Below are 19,558 nucleotides of genomic sequence, written 5' to 3'. Positions count from 1 at the left end.
TTCTGTGAGTTTAATGGTAGGGACATGCCAGTCGCAGTTCTTTCCGCCGCGCGGTTCGTGTTCACGGTGTTGCCTGTTTTTGTAGGTAGTCGAGTAACGGAGTACCTTTTATCGTGTGCATATAGTTGAGTGTGGTCAAAAAACAAAGAAATTTTGGCGCCTTTTCAGGTTTTCGTCTATTACTCGAAAACTATGTATCAATTTGAAAATTTTGCTATTACCTAAATGAAAGTCCATTAAATTTTGCTCGAATGGCCTAAATCGGTGCCACCGTCTGACCTCAATCAGTTGTCAAAGTTCGTTCATTTTACCAACTTGGCTAAAAGGCGACACCGACGCCTGTAACTCAAGAATGGCTACTCCAAATGAAAAATGTCAAGTTATCATAGTTGTAGAGCATAAATTTCATGTCACAAAAGCATCTAGTTTTTCAGTTGTAGGCATTATTAAGCGTTCCTACACTTGAAAGCCAAAGTAATTCCACTTTGTTGTCTCTTTTTTTAAGTCATTATTCAATGAAATGAATTTTCCAGTGGGAAGATGGCTCCCTAATAAACATATATGCGTTCTCTATGTGTATCTGTCTAATTTTCTTCACTTATTTCTATTTTTATTCGTTTTTATCCACGCCTTAATTGGTGAGAGTGGGTTGCTATAATGAAACCCAAGTACATAGCAATGGCTAATATGTATTTACGTATGAGTAATATAAAAAATTGCACAACTGAAGAAGTAGAAGGGCATGACAATATTAATAAAACACAATTTAAATGTCAAAGATTCTCATTTTATCAAATTTCAGCTCCATCGAGGTTATCTGGGAGACTGCGCCAGGTCCCGGTCTGGCATCTGATCTTCACAATCTATTGCGGCACCGTCACCAGCTTCTTCGTCCTCGAGCCTATTTTCGATCTCTTCCTCACCCTCATCGAGCTCAGTTTCTGGTGAGTTTTAAGCCACAACAGTGTTTGCACTTAGAGGAGCAGTTCAATACAGATTTGAGACATCCACGTAGCGCTGTGCAGTATGTTTTGCGCACGACCACTAAGGTCGCAGGTTCGAAACCTGCCTCGGGCATGCATGTGTGTGATGTCCTTAGATTAGTTAGGTTTAAGTAGTTCTAAGTTATAGGGGACTGTTGACCTCAGAAGTTAAGCCCCATAATGCTCGGAGCCATATGAACCATTATGTTTTGAATGCGCAGGAAATCTCAGTAGCGTGTGTGGCGTCGCATCTTTCGTCATCGCTACGGGAAACAAGCTTGATAAGTTTTTCTTCCAGGCCCACTGGCACAGATCAGCTTTCTTGCTCAGCTAAGATTGCACCTAATGGTAGGATCGCAATGAGTGCAACCTTGGAGCGTCTAATGTTGGGGGTAGCCTTTTGAGTTTGAAAGATTTTTTCGGGGCAGACTTCACAAAAAGCTCGTACATAGTCGCGCAGTTGGAATTCTTATGCGGTGCTAACATCAGCTGTTCTGTCTTTGCTATTACGCCTTATGAGACTGGGCGTTTAACAAGTTCAGCAACTTCAACTTTGAGGTGTGGCTGTTGCTCCATTAAGGTTTAGTCATTTCCTTTTTCCTTGGCCAGAAAAAGATGATGTGGTATCATGTCTTGTGCAGGCATGCCTGAAGGTGCAAACCCAGGATCGAAATTGAAAGAATTACTAGAGTACTAAACTCCTGCTGATTTCTCTATTCCCAGTTTATGTAAGTACAGGTTGTTGTAATTGGTTCCTCGACCGATTAGGAGAAGCAGCATGCCAATGTCCTCGCAGTTGCAGTGTCAGACTCAGTAACTTGGGTAGTAGCTGTTTCCACAGTTAATGAAGCCTCAGCTTCCTCTGCTTATAGCACTTGAATACTCCATACTCAAGTTTCCTCATGATCATCAAAATCAGACGGTTCATGTTGCCCTCATATCCGAGAAAATTCTCCTGTGAGACTGCACCTTTTTTATCTTTATCGAAAATGATATCTCACGAAGAACCTGCTGTCTTCAAACGATGAGATCTTTCAGAAAACTTCTCCCCGTATTGCGAAGCATCACTTGGGTACCCGTTAAATATAAATGTGATTTTGGATCCGTTGTGCTTTCTCAAGCATGTTTCATATTGCATACAGATGGTTCTAAACATTTCTTTGATGTGTCAAACAACCTTTGGTGCAGGTAGCACCATCAACTACAAAACTTTTTGTTTTGTGTACTTCATTCTGTTAGAGAAGTGTGAATGCATCATAGAGAGATGATTTTTTAGCCTTATTGAGACCGTCTTCTGTGAACAACAACGCAGGGTATGGGGAAAATTGAAATGAGAAACAGAAATCCAAGTCTTTATCAGATTGCTTCATAATACGCAGTCTGGGTTTTAGGGTAGGAATCCTCTTCTTCCCTATCTTAAGCGGTTCATCACCAATTGCGTTACAGCTTATTGACATAAGCATATTACATTTGGGAAGAAATGGATATTATGAGTGCCAATCATTCTGTTTATCATTGTCTGCTGGATTTCTATATCTGTGTGAAGCTGGCTAGTTCCTGAGGATACGCCTTAAAGTTGTTCTATTTTTTGTCAAATATCCTGTAAAGATGCGAATCCTGAAGTCCACTTTATGAGCACAGAATCTGAAAATACATGTCCGTCAGTTAATCCGCCTTTCGCTTTCATTCCCCTCGTTAAAGTTTGCTCTTTTGTCATATCAGATCATACACCACACCAAAATTTATCACTTCGATTAATGGTGAAGTAGCCTTCAGTTGTAAATTGTTGAATTCAGCAGCATCTGTGTGGTCTTCCAATGCAAGCACCTCTTGTAAGTAAAGGTGCAGGGCCTACTGTTTATTTATAGTGTCAAAGACGATCTAATCAATTTTGATTTATTGTACTTCTTCTGACAAACACTAAGCACTTCATCTTCAATCATACAAAAAGCTAATTGATTTTAATAATCACTGCTTTTGTTGTGGCGAGGAAATTGATGCTCATTGGGAGAAACTTAGCAGACTTCCCTATGTGAAGTGAAATATTGTTCATAAAATTATGAACCTTGAATTAAGAGACACTGGACTAGGAAGATTGCACACTGTTTGTGTACTAAGGAGCCAGGTGCACATAACCCTTATAAAACAGATGCTGTTGCTCCATTTGAACCCCAAGACTCTTAATAGTGAGTAAAACGCAAAACCTAGATGCCTTTATAACACGAAATTTCTTACTCTGTAGCTTTGATAATATGAAATTTTTCATTTGGAGTACCCGTTTTTGAGGTACAGGCATTGGAGCCGACATTTTAGCAAAGTTGGTAAAAACTGACAGAAATTTGACAACTGATTACTGCTAAACGACTGCACCGATTTTGACATTTAACTAGTCATTCGACGCATAATTTAATGCTTCTTCTGGAAATGACCACATTTTCAGCAGGTTGCATAATTTCCGAGTAATAGCTGAAAATTGGAAAAATGTGCCAAACTTTCGTTTCGATCAAAAAACCTATTAATTTCGGCACTCCGAAAGTATATGTAATTTAAGGAAGAGGAGGAAGGCTGTATATTATTGGTAAGATAACTAGGATCCACAAAGTAGCCTAGTCAGACAAATGTTCTTACATCGTGAAGAACGAGCGTACAACATTGGCGATGCGGGGAAAAGCCAGTTTCCACTGCCTTATACTTCTACATCTACATCTACATATTTACTCCGCTAGCCACCAAGCGGTGTGTGGCGGAGGGCACAATTCGCGCCAAAATCATATAATCCCCCCACCTCTGTTCCACTAGCGGATCGCACGACGGAAAATGACTGTCTAAACGCCTCAGTACGAGCTATAATTTCCCTTAGCTTTGAATGGTGATCATTGCGCGTTGGAAAGTTGGTGGTAATAATATATGCAGGCATATCAGAAAATAGTCAACTGGCCAAGGAAAACATGATTGACGTGGTAGGTATCGGCTGTTATGCTGTTATGACATAGCCGAGGGATTCACTTGAGGAGCGGATTTACAGATTACTTCAACGGGCCAAATTTTAATCGTCGTTCAAAGTACTGATCACCGTAACAACAACATCCTCATATCTCTGGTTTAAACCTCAGTACAAATACATTTACAAATGTTTACAATGGACATAATCAAAGACAATTCTTCTTACATGTTTCATTCATTTTTCTTCCGATTTGTGCTGAAAGTAACTCCTTTTACATTCAGTTTTTGCATCTCTGTGTCAGCCATGTTCCACAAAATAAAGTGTTTGGATATCAACACGATTAGCTGCTCATCCTTCGAGGCAGAGATGTAGTCAGCCGACATTTCTGGTGAATGTTTCAATAATTAGAGTGGTACAATTATCTGTGCTCTTGGTGCCCCAGCGCGTGAGACAAATATTGCAGCTGTCGCCTAGTAGTCGCTGCCGCTCATTTTGACACTCCAATGCCTCCAGCCAAGCAAATCGCTGAGACGTGTGGGATAGAATCCTCCCGAAGCACGTAAGCGTTTCTCGCGAGCAGAATCTGTAGCGGGCACTGCTTTGTGGGCACCCTAGAAAAACGGTCTATCGTGTTTGCATTGTGCGAGTGGGGAGCGCGGTCTCTCACTCGTTTTACGCAACAAGTTGCTAAATATTCTCGCAGCTAGAAAAACTTAGCTACTGAGTTCGCTCGCAAGCAACAACGAAGTTGATGCTGATACTTCGCTACGGCGATGTAGGACTCTGCGGGCAGGTGTTGAACCAAATATGCTAATTGACGAAAGGCTTCCGATTTTTACCGATTTTCGCCAACTGAAGACTGAAGAGAGATACGATGGTAGAGGAAACAAGTAAATTTCGGTTGGTACGACATACTACGTAAAAAAAAATCATTGAGGAATAAGTCGTCTGTGGCTGATGACTATTATTAAGGGAGTTCGAATGAAGCAACAAGTTTACTGTTACCAGTCACCGTTTATTTATATCCGCAACGTGTTTCGAAGGTTTAAGCTTCCATCAACGGGTGCATCTACATCTACATCTACATCCATACTCCACAAGCCACCTGACAGTATGTGGCGGAGGGTACCTCGAGTACCTCTATCGGCTCTCCGTTCTATTCCAGTCTCGTATTGTTCATGGAAAGAAAGAGTGTCGGTATGACTTTGTGTGGGCTGTAATCTCATTGTCTCTTCACGAGATATTCGTAGGAGGGAGCAATATACTGCTTGACTCCTTGGTGAAGGTATGTTCTCAAAACTTCAACAGAAGCCCGTAACGAGCTATTGAGCGTCTCTCTTGCAGAGTCTTCCAGTGGAGTTTATCTGTCATCTCCGTAACTCCTTTGCAATAAGTAAATGATGCTGTAACAAAGCACCCTGCTCTCTGTTGGATCTTCTCTATCTCTTCTATTAACCCTATCTGGTACGGATCCCACACAGGTGAGCAGTATTCAAGCAGTGGGCAAACAAGTGTATTGTAACCTATTTCCTTTGTTTTCAGACTGCACTTCCTTATGATTCTTCCAATGAATCTCAGTCTAGCATCTGCTCTACCGACGATTAATTTTATATGGTCATTACATTTTAAATCACTACTAATGCTTATTCCCAGGTAATTCATGGAATTAACTGCTTCCAGTTCCTGACCTGCTATATTGTAGCTAAATGATAAAGAATCTTTCTTTCTCTGTATTTGCAGCACATTACACTTGTCTACATTGAGATTCAATTGCCACTCCCTGAACCACGCGTCAATTCGTTGCAGATCCTCCTGTATTTCAGTACAATTTTCCATTGTTACAACCTATTGATATACTACAGCATCATCCACAAAAAGTCTCAGTGAACTTCCAATGTTATCCACAAGGTCCTTTATAAGTACTGTGAATAGCAACAGTCCTACGACACTCCCCTGCGGGACACCTGAAATCACTCTTACTTTGGAAGACTTCTGTCCATTGAGAATGTCATGCTGTGTTCTGTTATCTAAGAACTCTTCAGTCCAATCACACAATTGGTCTGAAAGTCCATATGCTCTCCCTTTGTTCATTAAATGACTGTGGGGAACTGTATAAAATGCCTTGCGGAAGTCAAGAAACACTGCATCTACCTGGGAACCTATGTCTATGGCCCTCTGAGTCTGTGTCAATACGACATGTGTATGTTGTGTTGCGATTGTGGGATAACCTGCGAAACTGTCTAGTAGAGAAACAACACTATTTCAGATCATGAGTTTGGGGAGTTTTTTGACTAAAAGCTAAACATAAACCTAAATGTGGACATAAAACAACTAAAATAGAATACCTCCAGTTGTTACAGCCTCATTTCTCTATCGTAATGTGTCACATGTGCATTGTCATACTTTTTAAACAAAATTCTTAAGGCTTTTGTGGCCACTTGCTGACAAACTGCCTGTAGGCTGCTGTCTCTGGTCTTCGGCCGACATTGGTCTGTTGATTTTTCTGTCGTTTTGCCAGCACAACTGGCCAGCATTGCCAAAGTGTTACCCTCCACTGCTGGTGGTGGACTGGAGCTGAGTTCGCGGCCGCAGCCTACGTAGTATATGTACCTGGTGTGCCAACATCCAAGTGCTTCTCCGTAGTCATTTCCGGTGCAGTTCTCCTCTTACTAACCGCAACAGTCATTCGCTGCAGCACCGGAATACAGAATCTGCTTACCTTGAGTCTTTCTTCCTTCTTGTTGGAGCTGTTGTCATGTTTATGTTTTTCTACAGCTTCTCTGAACAAAAGGGTGTGATAACTCTTCTCTGCAGCCAGAACTTCAGTGTCAGTGAAATTTTACTACGTGGTGGGCCTCACACAGTGCATGCTCTGCCACGGCTGATATCTCCACCTGCCCGACCAGCAGTGTCACTTATGTTCTGTGCCCTAGTGGTGAATGATCATCCAGTCACCCTAGCATAAATATTTCTGCACGTGCATTGTGTGCAGTATATTCCAAAAATTGCAAGTGGGGTCCCTTTTCTCCTTTGCTTATCTGAGACAGTCTTTGATCTTCTTTGTTGGTTTGTAAATAGTCTTTATGCCATGTTTGCGCAATATTCTGTCTGTCACTCTGGGAATGCATGGCAGAAAGGCTGTACCTGACATTTCTTTTTCCGATGTGTCACTTTGCCAAGTAAACAAAGATTTTGTCTGGAAACTACTAGCTGCAAAGAATGTCGAGCAAAACAGAAACATTATCTCAAAATACAAAGGATATACAGCAAAACAACATTCTTATTCTAAAATAAGTGTTACAGGATTGTGGAGAGCTTTTGAGTCGATGAATACGTGTGTTAGAATAAAGATTTCAAGTGGTATACAAATCTTTCACTTTCAAGTTTATATAGCTTAATTTCATGCTCATTTCTACAGGGTGTTACAAAAAGGTACGGCCAAACTTTCAGGAAACATTCCTCACACACAAATAAAGAAAAGATCTTATGTGGACATGTGTCCAGAAACGCTTAATTTCCATGTTAGAGCTCATTTTAGTTTCATCAGTATGTACTGTACTTCCTCGATTCACCGCCAGTTGGCCCAATTGAAGGAAGGGAATGCTGACTTCGGTGCTTGTGTTGACGTGCGACTCATTGCTCTACAGTATTAGCAACAAGCACATCAGTACGTAGCATCAACAGGTTAGAGTTCATCATGAACGTGGTTTTGCAGTCAGTGCTATGTTTACATATGCGGAGTTGGCAGATGCCCATTTGGTGTATGGATTAGCACGGGGCAATAGCCTTGACGTGGTAGGTTTGTATCACGACAGATTTCCAGAACGAAGGTGTCCCGAAGACGTTCGAGGCAATTGATTGGCTTCTTAAGGAGCACGGAATATTCCAGCCTATGACTCGCAACTGGGGAAGACCTAGAATGACGAGGACATCTGCAATGGACGAGGCAATTCTTCGTGCAGCTGACAATAACCCTAATGTCAGCAGAGAAGTTGTTGCTGTACAAGGTAATGTTGGAGAGTGCTACAGGGGAACCAGTTGTTTCCATACCATGTACATTGTGTGCCGGCACTATCAGCAGCTGGTTTGTTCTCTTTACGGATGAGGCTTCATTCCAACGTGATCAAGTTGTAAATGTTCACAATCAACATGTGTGGGCTGACGAGAATCCGCATGCAATTGTGCAATCACGTCATCAACACAAATTGTCTGTGAACGTTGGGCAGGCATTGTTGGCGATGTGTTGATTGGGCCCCATGTTCTTCCACCTACACTCAATGGAGCACATTATCATGATTTCATACAGGATACTCTACCTGTGCTGCTAGAACATGTGCCTTTACAAGTATGACACAACATGTGTTTCATACACGATGGAGCTCCTGCACATTTCAGTCGAATTGTTCGTATGGATTGGTAGAGGCGGACCAATTCCATGGCCTCCACACTCTCCTGACCACAACCCTCTTGACTTTCATTTATGGGGGCATTTGAAAGCTCTTGTCCACACAACCCCGGTACCAAATGTAGAGACCCTTCATGCTCGTATTGTGGATGGGTGTGATACAATACGCCATTGTCCAGGGCTGCATCAGCGCATCAGGGATTCCATGCGACGGAGGGTGGATGCATGTATCCTTGCTAACGGAGGACATTTTGAACATTTCCTGTAACAAATTGTTTGAAGTCATGCTGGTATGTTCTGTTGCTGTGTGTTTCCATTACATGATTAATGTGATTTGAAGAGAAGTAATAAAATGAAGTCTAACATGGAAAGTAAGTGTTTCCGGACACATGTCCACGTAACATATTTTCTTTCTTTGTGCGCGAGGAATGTTTCCTGAAAGTTTAGCCGTACCTTTTTGTAACACCCTGTATGATCTGTAACATGTTGCATACCTTAAGTATAATAATTATGTTATCAACAGTGGTAAAATTTTACATAAATTAAAATTTTGGCTGATTAAAGATACACAGATAGATTTATTCGTAACAATTACACAGATACGTGCAATATCAGTCTGAAATAGGTTACAAAATGTTTGTTTTATTTCAATGGATCTATTGAGCTGTAAGTTATTGTTCATTTAGGAAATAGCAAAGGAAACATGGAAACAACTACATTAATTCATAGGAAATATGAAGGGGAGGATGGAGGTACAGAGAGAAAGCAAGAGAGATTCAGATAAAGAGAGTGAGAGGCATGACAGGAGGAGAGCAATGTTTTTTTGAGCAGTTGGTTCTTAAGATTGTATCTGTTACATGTTATGACTAAGTAAATAGTGGAGCAATACATTGGTTATGCTCTAAAAATATGCAAACAGATATTCAGTTTATGTAATTAGTTGTGTGTGTGTGGTTTGAGGTTTTCGGGCGCTAACAGCGTGGTCATCAGCGCGCAAACGCATAGAAACAGAAACACATGCAGTGAAGGGACGAAGACGGACAGCGAACAAGGAGAACGGTTAAAAGACACAGACATGACACAGTTCCAAATCCTCACATACAGAGGCAAAACAAGAGGAGAAGAAACGCACTAAAAAAGGAAAGGAAACACAAGGAAAAGAGAACAGAAATCAAAGTAAAACAAGTAGGTAATCATGACTGGCGGACCTCTTACCTAAAACCTGGGTGAGCCAGTCACCCAGCAGCACATTAAAATCCTCTCCCTAAACTCCGAGGCAACAAATTGGACAGGACACAAAACCGTATGACCTTAAGCACAGTCCTTGTGTCGTCTTGCAAAATAATGGGCAAAATAGACCGCCCTCTGGTCAGAGAATAACAGACAGTCAAGTAAAATGTGGCGGACAGTAATCTGGATGCCACAAGCACTGCAGATTGAGAGGTCCTCCCGCCGGAGTAAAAAGTTGATACACATAAAGTCTCAAGCCCATAGGGAAACAAGCTGATGGTACAATGGCATATCTGCAAATGAGGTGATTCCATTATTTGTTTGTCGAATGTCGACTACATGTATATCAACAAACACCATAAACAGTCTTCACATTTTTAAAGTGTAGCCAATGTGTTACTCCGGCCATTGATGATAATGAGGTCCCACACTCCGAGAAGCGTAAGGGACGATGCGGGAGACCTGCACCATTTACTAGGCAAGGTCCTAGTGGAGGTGGTTTGCCACTGCCTTCCTCCAACCATAATGGGTATGAATGATGATGATGATGATGATGATGATGAAGATGATGATGATGATGATGACACAACAACATCCAGTCATCTTGAGGCAGGGATAATTCCTGATCCTGTCGGAAACTGAACCGGGGACCCCGTGCACAGGAAGCGAGAACGCTATCACAAGACCACGAGCTGCGGTCGCTCCAACCATTACGTAGACATAAATGTAACAGATACAGTCTTAAGAAACCCCTGCTCTGAAAAACTTTGCTCTCCTCCAAACACTCCTCTCACCCACTGTATCTGAATATCTCTCTCTCTTTCTCTCTGTGCCTCCATCCTCCCCTTCATACTTTCCATGAATTAATTTAGTTATTAGCATATATACTTGTGTATTTTCCAAATGAACAGTAACTTATCTAACTCACAAAACTCAACTGGTTCACCGAAATAAAAAAAAGCAGTTTTTACCCTATGCAGTCTGATACTACATATATATATTTATATTATTAAGAGTATATCTAACTGCATATCTGTAACTCGGTATTAATGTGTTACCTCAGTATTTTCTTATTCACAACAAGTAACAGATGTAAGTTTAACAAATCCACAGCTCTAGCATATCCAAAACTTAGCTCTCTTTATCACAATCCTTTCATCCTCCATATCTGAATCCCAGCCAAAATTATTATTTATGTATAATTTTACCACTGTCGACAACATGATTATTGAATTTAACGCGTGCAACATGTCACTTGATTATATAAAAGAGTATGAAATTTAAGCTATATAAGCTTGACAGAAAAGGATTTGTGTACCACATGAAATATTTATTCCAACATATGTATTCATCGACTTAAAGATGTCCAGAATCCTTTAAAGCTTATTCAGAAGAAAACAGTGTTTGTTTTCTATACAGGGTGAGTGAGAAAGGACTGAACAACTTTGGAATGATATAGAAATTTATTGACACAACTTACAGAAATGACAGGTGTGTGTCTTTTGTAGCAAACAGCCCGAAGTTTCACATAAAAGTGTCAAGTGTCATTTTGATTCAATGTGGCTTCTATTTGTGATGCAGCAAACATCCCACTGGTAATCAACGTTTTCCCACACTCTTTGCAGCAAATGTGACATAACTTATGCAACGGCAGCTTAGATTCAATTTTTCACGTCGGCCAAATGAAACATCAGAGACAGAATGGAGTAATCCCATGTGAATCAGATTTAAGGCTGTTTGTTACAAAATTACAAATGGAAATTTGTGGTAAGGTCTTATGGGGCCAAACTGCTGAGGTCATCGGTCCCTAAGCTTACACACTATTTAATCTAACTTAAACTAACTTGCACTAAGGACGACACACATACCCATGCCCACCGGAGGACTCGAACCTCCGATGGGGGTAGCTGAATGGAACAAAATGACACATCTATCATTACAAAGTTGTAAAGTCCTTCTTGACTCACCCTGTATATTCTTTGTATTTTAAGATAATGTTTCTGTTTTGCTTTATATCCTTTGCACCTAGTTGTTTCTAGAAGTCACCTCTGTTTACGAAAGAAGGCAATTTATTATAATATATTATGACAGGGAAAAAGAGTCTGTAACCACTGGAGATATTCTGTTTTAATTGTTTTATTTTCATTTAGATATACATTTAGTTTTAAGTTAGAAACCTCCCCAAAATGATATTCTGAAAGACTGTTTTTGTTTCTCCACTAGACAGTACTAGGTTACTCCCAAGTCGTAAGGTAGCACGCGCACACACACGTCATACTAACACATGTAAATCCACCTGAATTAAAAGTTTGAGAAGAGTTGTGAATGTAAATAAACAGCGACTCGCAACAATAAATGTGTTGTTCCATTTGATATCAATAACAGTCACGGTAAAGCCTTACTTAAAATGTTCGTATCTAAAATTAAGGGTGTTGTTTGTCATTGTGCCTCTAGACAGCTATACTCTGTTGATATAACTTGAACCCATCTTTAAACATATGTATGATCAGCCACTGATCGTCGGCCGCAATGTTCAGGCATCTGGTCTCTTAAGACGGATGGAAGTAGGCCGTACTTGTGTAGTGCGTGTTTTGTTTTTATTCTAACGTGAATGAAACTCTGACACATACTAAAGCATCTAAAGTCTTAAATTTCCTTGTTACTCATTTTACTAACCATTTAATGCTTGTAGATTTAAGTGTTAGTTTCTCCCACACACTGTTAGAGAATGGAACACTAGAGAAATAGTGTGAAAGTGGTTTGATGAACTCTGGCAGGCACTTAAGTGTAAATTGTGGAGTATTGGTGTAGATGTAGTTGTATCAAATCTCACTGAAGAGTCATTTTTCAATAATGATTAATTTTTATTAATCCTCACAATACCAAGCGGGGTTTGGGGTGGGGTACTTTGTACCTATATTTTGAAAATATTGTAATCTAGTCACTTACTTTATATTTTAAAATTTTGAAAAAATATTTATTGCTAACTTTTGAAAACTACTGGAAATTAAGAGCTATCTGATAGACGATCAAATTGCTAATCAGTCTTAAGCGCAAGACTTTAGCTCAAATTTCTTTCATCCATTCAAGATATGTGTTAAAATAGTTTTTTTCAATCAGTAATTTCCCGCATTCAGACGTATGCGAGAAGCAAATACGGTGTCCGAGCAGTGATTTTGAACTTAAAACGATTACGACTCTTTGCAAGTTCTTCATGCAGTGATTACAACTGGATACGGACAGCCAGAAAGAGTGGAAATGAAACTGACTTCATCTTAGATTTTTGATGTTATTACATGTCGTTCTAAGGGAAAGCGTTAATCATCTTGACAGACATGAAAACTATTTTCTTTATGCACTTTAGAAATAAATTTGTCTTCTATAAATCCACATTCTGCTAGATACAAAATTAATTTCTAGGTTTCACTGTATATCATAATGAATGTGCTATATATATGTCTTAAACTTGTAGGGTAGCATTATTTGGTAAATTTTACAAATGAATAGCATGTCACAATTTATGTGCCAGATTTATATGGAGGACATATTTCAGTTTGATTCTAAGTGTAGAGAGATTCAATTTTTTGACCTACTAAAACGATTTTCTCCTTCAAGAGTTCTTTAGTGTATGACTGTGCATACAACTTTAGGTACCTGGCACCAAAGTATCAGAACCTTCAGTCTGACAATGTAAACAAAAGCAGACCGTATTATAATGTCCACATTTGCACTCTCGTCTGACGTACTGATTATAATTCATAAAATACACACTGTGAACTAGATTACTAGAATGAAATTAAATCATTTTGAGGAAACAGATATATTTTATCTGGAATTTCTTCTGTGTATGAAACGAATTTATGTGATAGAAATCAACACTACTTATGATCCAACTATGAAGGAAATAATACTAGAGCGAAAATCTCCAGTTATTGAGAACTTCCCATAGTGGGGCAAATCAGCAAACAGCTGAAGAGTCTCCGAGATCACCAACACACTAACGGTTGTTTGTTTGGGGAAGGAGACCAGGCAGCGTAGTCATCGGTCTCATTGGATTAGGGAAGGATGGGGAAGGAAGTCGACTGTGCCCTTTCAGAGGAACCATCCCGGCATTTGCCTGTAGTGATTTAGGAAACCTAAATCAGAATGGCCGGATGCGGGATTGAACTGTCGTCCTCCCTAATGCGAGGTGTAGTGTCTAAGCACTGCGCCACCTCGCTCGGTCACTAACGCTGAGATTCCACTTCTCTTTGGCCACGAGTCTTCGGTTTGAACAGAAAGCAAAACTTTTTCTGCTTTCCCATCACTACTTTTAAGTCGTGAATCTGTAGAAAAATATGATAAGTTCCCTTTAATTTATATCTATGATCACAAACGTTTTGTTAAGAGATTACCGGTTTAGGTCTATAATGACCATTATCAGATCGGCAGCAAAAAAAATGGGGAAAAAATACACTTGCAGGTTTTCTACAGCTTAAAAACAATAAATAGACCGTAATGAAAAGTACTACTGACATAAATATGCGTTTGTGCACTTTAAGTGTGAAGAAGCATACCTGTTTTATAAAAACGAAGTCCTAATGTAGTGCAGCCCTAGAGGCATCGCCTAACGTTAAATGCAAAATCAGCATAATCAAATATATGTAAATAAAATCAGATGCACGACTCATGTTGTCAGTAGCCACAAGATGTCTGTGTTGTTAAGATGACCAGATCTCGCTAATGTAGGCATACAATAGTTTTCAATTATTAACTGATAACGTAAAATAAAGGGGGGATGGTACAATAGTCGACGTCGGTAATGAGTTTATGATGTTAAAAGGCAGTACAGTAATAAAAACCGATGAAATAGAACACGACGATTGTTAAAAAGAGGAAGAGTTAAGAGACAGTAGTTGGCATATGCTCAAGTGCCAATATTCTAGATAATGACATAAGTAATAAACACGTTCGATTGTCCACGGAATAAAATAACAAAAACTATAAAACAAATCGCTAAAGAAGCCACAATGAAAGAAAAAGAGTGCTGCTCATAATCAGCACCCTCTGTTAGTGTTAACGACGGAATTACGCATAGGCGAGAAATGGTTGGAGGAACGTGACCGCCAGAGGGCCCCTCCTACCCGGCGGCACTCCGTTGCAAGCAAAGAATGATAAAATTCCGTAACAGCGCATGCCCAACATTATCTAGTTAATGCAGTATATGAAATGAACAGAGAATGAACGAGAAAATACTAGAGTCATGCGTAAAAGTACGAAAAACGAAGTAAATATGTGAGGCACTCAATACTAAGTGAAACTATCAACAAACTATATTATGTAACAGAGGCGTGCAGTAATTAAATTAAAACATCGTCAAACACAGCAGAGTAGGTATTGGAAAGAAAGTCATTCTGTCAGTATAGCAGTTTTGTTGGTACCTTCGTTTTTGCTTTATAAATTTTAAAAACACGCATACAATTACCAATGCTCCCTTTGGAATCACTTGTTTCAGTTACATACTGTCCCAAAGTAGTATTGTTCCGTGGCTGTGAGTGTTCTATAAACTTTAATTTAAAAGAGCGGCCTGTTTGACCGATATAATATTTGTCAGTCACAGCAGGCAATCCTGTATACTCCAGAGCCACCAAATTTGTCTTACTTCACTTTCAGTTTGTGTTTTATTCGTAGTTGTAGGGTGTTGTTAACTCGAAAGCCACATGTGACATAAGGCTAACAACACCCTGAAACTGCGAAAAAAAAAAAACAAAGACGAAGGGAAGTATGACAAATTTGATGGCTCTGGAGTATACAGGATTGACTGCAGTAACTATGACAAATATTATATCGGTCAAACATGCTGCTCTTTTAGTTTAAGGTTTAAAGAACACTCACAGCCACGGAACAAAACTGCTGTGCGACAGCATTTAACTGAATCAGTCATTCCATGGGGATAATTGAAAATTGTATGTGTATTCTCCACAGAGTGGAAAAGGCCGTGTTTTTAATTTGGTATAGGAGCTTGAAATTTACAAAGCAAAAAACAAAGATCCAACAAAACTGCTCAAATGGCAGAGCGATATTGTATTCAATGCCTACTTTGCCTTTTTTTTTTATCTCATTTTGTTCGCTTCATCTGCTCGGGGCGGACGTCGTAAGACATCCGTTTAAGTTCGTTGTTCATCGATTAACATTCTCCTAGTTTTGAGTGCCACACATAATTACTTCGTTTTTCGTATGTTTTACGCATGACTCTAGTATTTCCTTGTTCCTTCTCTGTTCATTTCATATACTGCATTAACTAGATAATGTTGGTCATTCACTGTTACGGAATTTTATCATCCTTTGCCTGCAACGGAGTGCCGAAGGGTAGGAGGGGCCCTCTGGCGGTCACGTTCCTCCAACCACTTTTCGCCTATGCGTAATTTTGGCGTTAGCGCTAACAGAGGGCGCTGATTATGGGCAGCACTATGTTTCCCTTCATTGTGGCTTCTTTAGCGATATATTTTATAGTTTTTTAAATATTATTCCGTGGACAATCGAAAGTGTTTATTACTTATGGCATTATCTAAAATATTGCCATTTGAGCATATGCCAACTACTGTCTCTTAACTCTTCCTCTTTTTAACAATCTGACTTTTTTCGAGTTCTATTTCATCGCTTTTTATTACTGTATTGCCTTTTATACGTTATAAGCTCATAACAGACGTCAACTATTGAACCCCCCTTTATTTTACGCTGTTCAATTAATCACCGAAAACTAGTGTATGCCTACATTAGCGACATCTGGTGAACTTAAAACACGAACATTTTGTGGCTACTGTACGGCAGCTTGTTTTGAACAATAGTGCTACTGACAACATGACTCGAGCATAAGATGTTATTTATATATATTTGACGACGCTGGTGCTGATTTTGCTTTTAACTTTTGACGATGCCGCTATTGCGGCACTACATCAGGATTTTGTTTTTATAAAACAGGTATGCCTCTTCATACTTAAAGCGCAAGAACGCATATTTATGTCAGTAGTACTTTTCATTATGGTCTATTTATTGTTTTCAAGCTGTAGACAACCTGCGAGTGTATTTTTTTCTATTTTTTTGCTGCAGATCTGACGATGGTAATTATAGACCGAGCCGGTAATCTGTTAACAAAACGTTTGTGACCATAGACGTAAATTAAAGGAAATTTATTGTACATACGGGTTACTGTTTTATTCGCGACAATGTGTCCGCTTGTGAAAGTGTCATTATGTTCTGTAAGGCAGGTCGGTTTTGTTGTGCTTTTCTGTAATATTTAATTTAGTTTTGTATGGTTGCATTGAGTACTTCATTTAAATGTATCCGAAATTAAGGATGCATGAATTAGAACGAAAGAACTTTACTGTAAGTAACTACAACGTAAAATATTGAGTGTGTTAAGGCAGACACTTGTATCTGCTCCCGAAATTTTTGGGGTGAATAACGTAAATGTAAATGCTGTCTAATCTAGCAAAAGGGGAAGAAAGGAGTGTAACATTTTGTCGATGTCAAGATTTCTATACAGGGTGTTCGGAAATGCTCGTTACAAACTTTAAGGATTAATAGTGGGGAGATAGAACATAATATTTTGAACAGGGACCCATGTCCAGTACGGTAACAGAACTACCCGCGGAAGGTAATAGAGCGTCTGGTGTTCCAGTCCAACTCCGAGTTTTGATATGCCAGGAAGTTTTACAGCATCGCACTCTCCGGTATAGACAAAAAGTTTCGTTATATTTGTTCCGCTCCGGAATAATGCGGCCACGTGGTCCCTAGCGGCATTTCACATCGTGCGATAAGGGTGTGGTGGGGGTGGGGGGGCAGCTATCAAAAGGCAGAGGCCGAACAAGAGCGGTATTCACAGCCTGTGAAATATCGACGTCTCATTGGAACTGCCCAGCGGATTGCTTCTATACGGAGGCCACACGGGAATTCACAATTAAAATCTGTGTAGATCGTGTCTTCCGTAGACAAGGTTATGTCTGACTCCCGTATATGAAGGGAGTCGTTTAAACGCAGAACCAAATCGATTAGTTTTTGTGTTCATCATAAACTATGGCATCATCATACGAGATAAGAAATACATTGTTTGGTAGCACGCCACCGTTATATTTGAAAGCACTGTTTTCCTTTATAATGTAGTTCTGCATGTTGCTCGTAATTGCGTTACTCAAACGGGAACATACCCAAGTATGAGTAAACGATCTTGATGACACTTGGGGTGGGAGGTGTAGAGAGAGTTAAATAGTGCAGTACATATTTTTTTTGTGTCTAATATCATTTTTAAGGAGTAAAAGACACGTCGAAAGGTAATTTTGCATATTTTTACTATAGGAAATGTACTCGAAACGCTGATATATAAAAACTGTTTTACGTATAAAGGTCGATACGCGATTAATGTTCTTGATAACTGTATAATCAACGTTTGTAATAATATGAAATTTTGCAAAATACCCCATCACCATTTATTAATTTTAGAAAATGAAAACATTTGCTATAACACAAATTAAAGAAGGTTCTAAGCTCCATACATCCCTGAGTAATAAATCTGATTTCTGAAATACCATTTTTGGGAAATAAGCTTTACACGGTGTGTGCTGTGGGAGTATTTTCAACATACCTAACTAAAATATCTGAAATTCTTTACTAATTATTAATTTTATTTACATTTATTTTATGTTTGAAATTGTTGTTTTACGTTTTAAGCTGATGGCTTTTAGTTGTGTAGTTTACTGTTTCACACATGTTTTTTGTATTCGAAAATAATAAAAAACTCATTATCATGATAGAAAATAATTAAAATAATGATAATCTGTAAGGAAACGCTTGAAATATAACGTTTTTTATCACGCTCATAAGATGGACGACTTGTCTTCGCGTAATATTCACTACGAAGCAGCAAATATAAAACAAAATTCAGCAGGATTTCAAATTGCCACTGGTGGTCCTCTAAATATCCTGAATTGTATCAAACATATTTCATTACATTGATAAGCTTTGGCGTGGAGAATTGACTACGTACTAGTGACTACAGCTTGATTGTATTGTTTCCCAAATGGAGATTGACATCAGAATCATTCAACAGAACTACATCCGAAAAACTTCTCACAAATTTCTTCCAGCATCGAGAGCCGTATACGGCCCACGGCTGTAACTGTTTTATATTAGCTTTTCCGCCGTGTATGTTACGTGAATACATTTCGTTTGTTTTATTTGCGCACTGCAAAAAAAGGTGTTTTAATTGTTTCCTCACAGATCATCATTATTGTAATTATTTTCTATCATAATAATGAGTTATTTACTATTTTCAAATAATAAAGTACGCGTATGTCAAACGGCAACTAAAAAACAAAGTTAAGAATGTAAAAGTTAAAATAACTTAAAACATAGAAACAAATGTAAGAAAAATAAATAATTGGAATAATAAAGAATTTTTAGATATGAAACTTCCTGGCAGATTAAAACTGTGTGCCCGACCGAGACTCGAACTCGGGACCTTTGCCTTTCGCGGGCAAGTGCTCTACCAACTGAGCTACCGAAGCACGACTCACGTCCGGTACTCACCCCTTTACTTTTGCCAGTATCCGTCTCCTACATTCCAAACTTTACAGAAGCTCTTCTGCGAACCTTGCAGAACTAGCACTCCTGAAAGAAAGGATACTGCGGAGACATGGCTTAGCCACAGCCTGGGGAATGTTTCCAGAATGAATTTTTAGATATTTTAATTAGGTATGTTGGAAATACTCTGACGGCACACTGTGTAATGCTTATTTTCCAAAAATGGTATTTCAGAAATCAGCTTTGTTACACAGGGATGTATGTGGCTTGACAGCTTCTTTAATTCATGTGATAACAAAAGTTTTCATTTTTCAAAATTAAATAATGGTGGTGGGGTATTTTGAACAATTTCAGATTATTACAAAACTTGGTTATAAAGTTTTCAAGAACATTAATTACATAAAAAGTTTTTCATATATCGTTTCGAAGGTATTCCCT

The 19,558-nt window shown here is 39.1% G+C and overlaps 1 protein-coding gene across 3 annotated transcripts in view; it reads left to right on the top strand.

The window, feature by feature from the left end:
- Positions 1 to 19,558, top strand: part of LOC126299299 (filaggrin-2-like) — a 492,536-nt gene that overhangs the window by 95,762 nt on the left and 377,216 nt on the right. Inside the window, exon 3 of one of the 3 annotated variants that reach the window (XM_049991094.1) lies at positions 803 to 944. The gene's annotated coding sequence lies outside the window, so the exon portion shown is untranslated. Of the gene's footprint in view, positions 1 to 802; positions 945 to 16,372; positions 16,523 to 19,558 lie in introns of those variants that run through there. The other 2 variants (XM_049991095.1, XM_049991096.1) reach the window with 2 other exon arrangements.

This window comes from Schistocerca gregaria, chromosome X, assembly GCF_023897955.1.
Source record: "Schistocerca gregaria isolate iqSchGreg1 chromosome X, iqSchGreg1.2, whole genome shotgun sequence".
In the NCBI taxonomy this organism is placed as follows: Eukaryota; Metazoa; Arthropoda; class Insecta; order Orthoptera; family Acrididae; genus Schistocerca; species Schistocerca gregaria.
The sequence above is the reverse complement of the archived record's forward strand: the minus strand, read 5'-3'. Positions and strand labels throughout refer to the sequence as shown.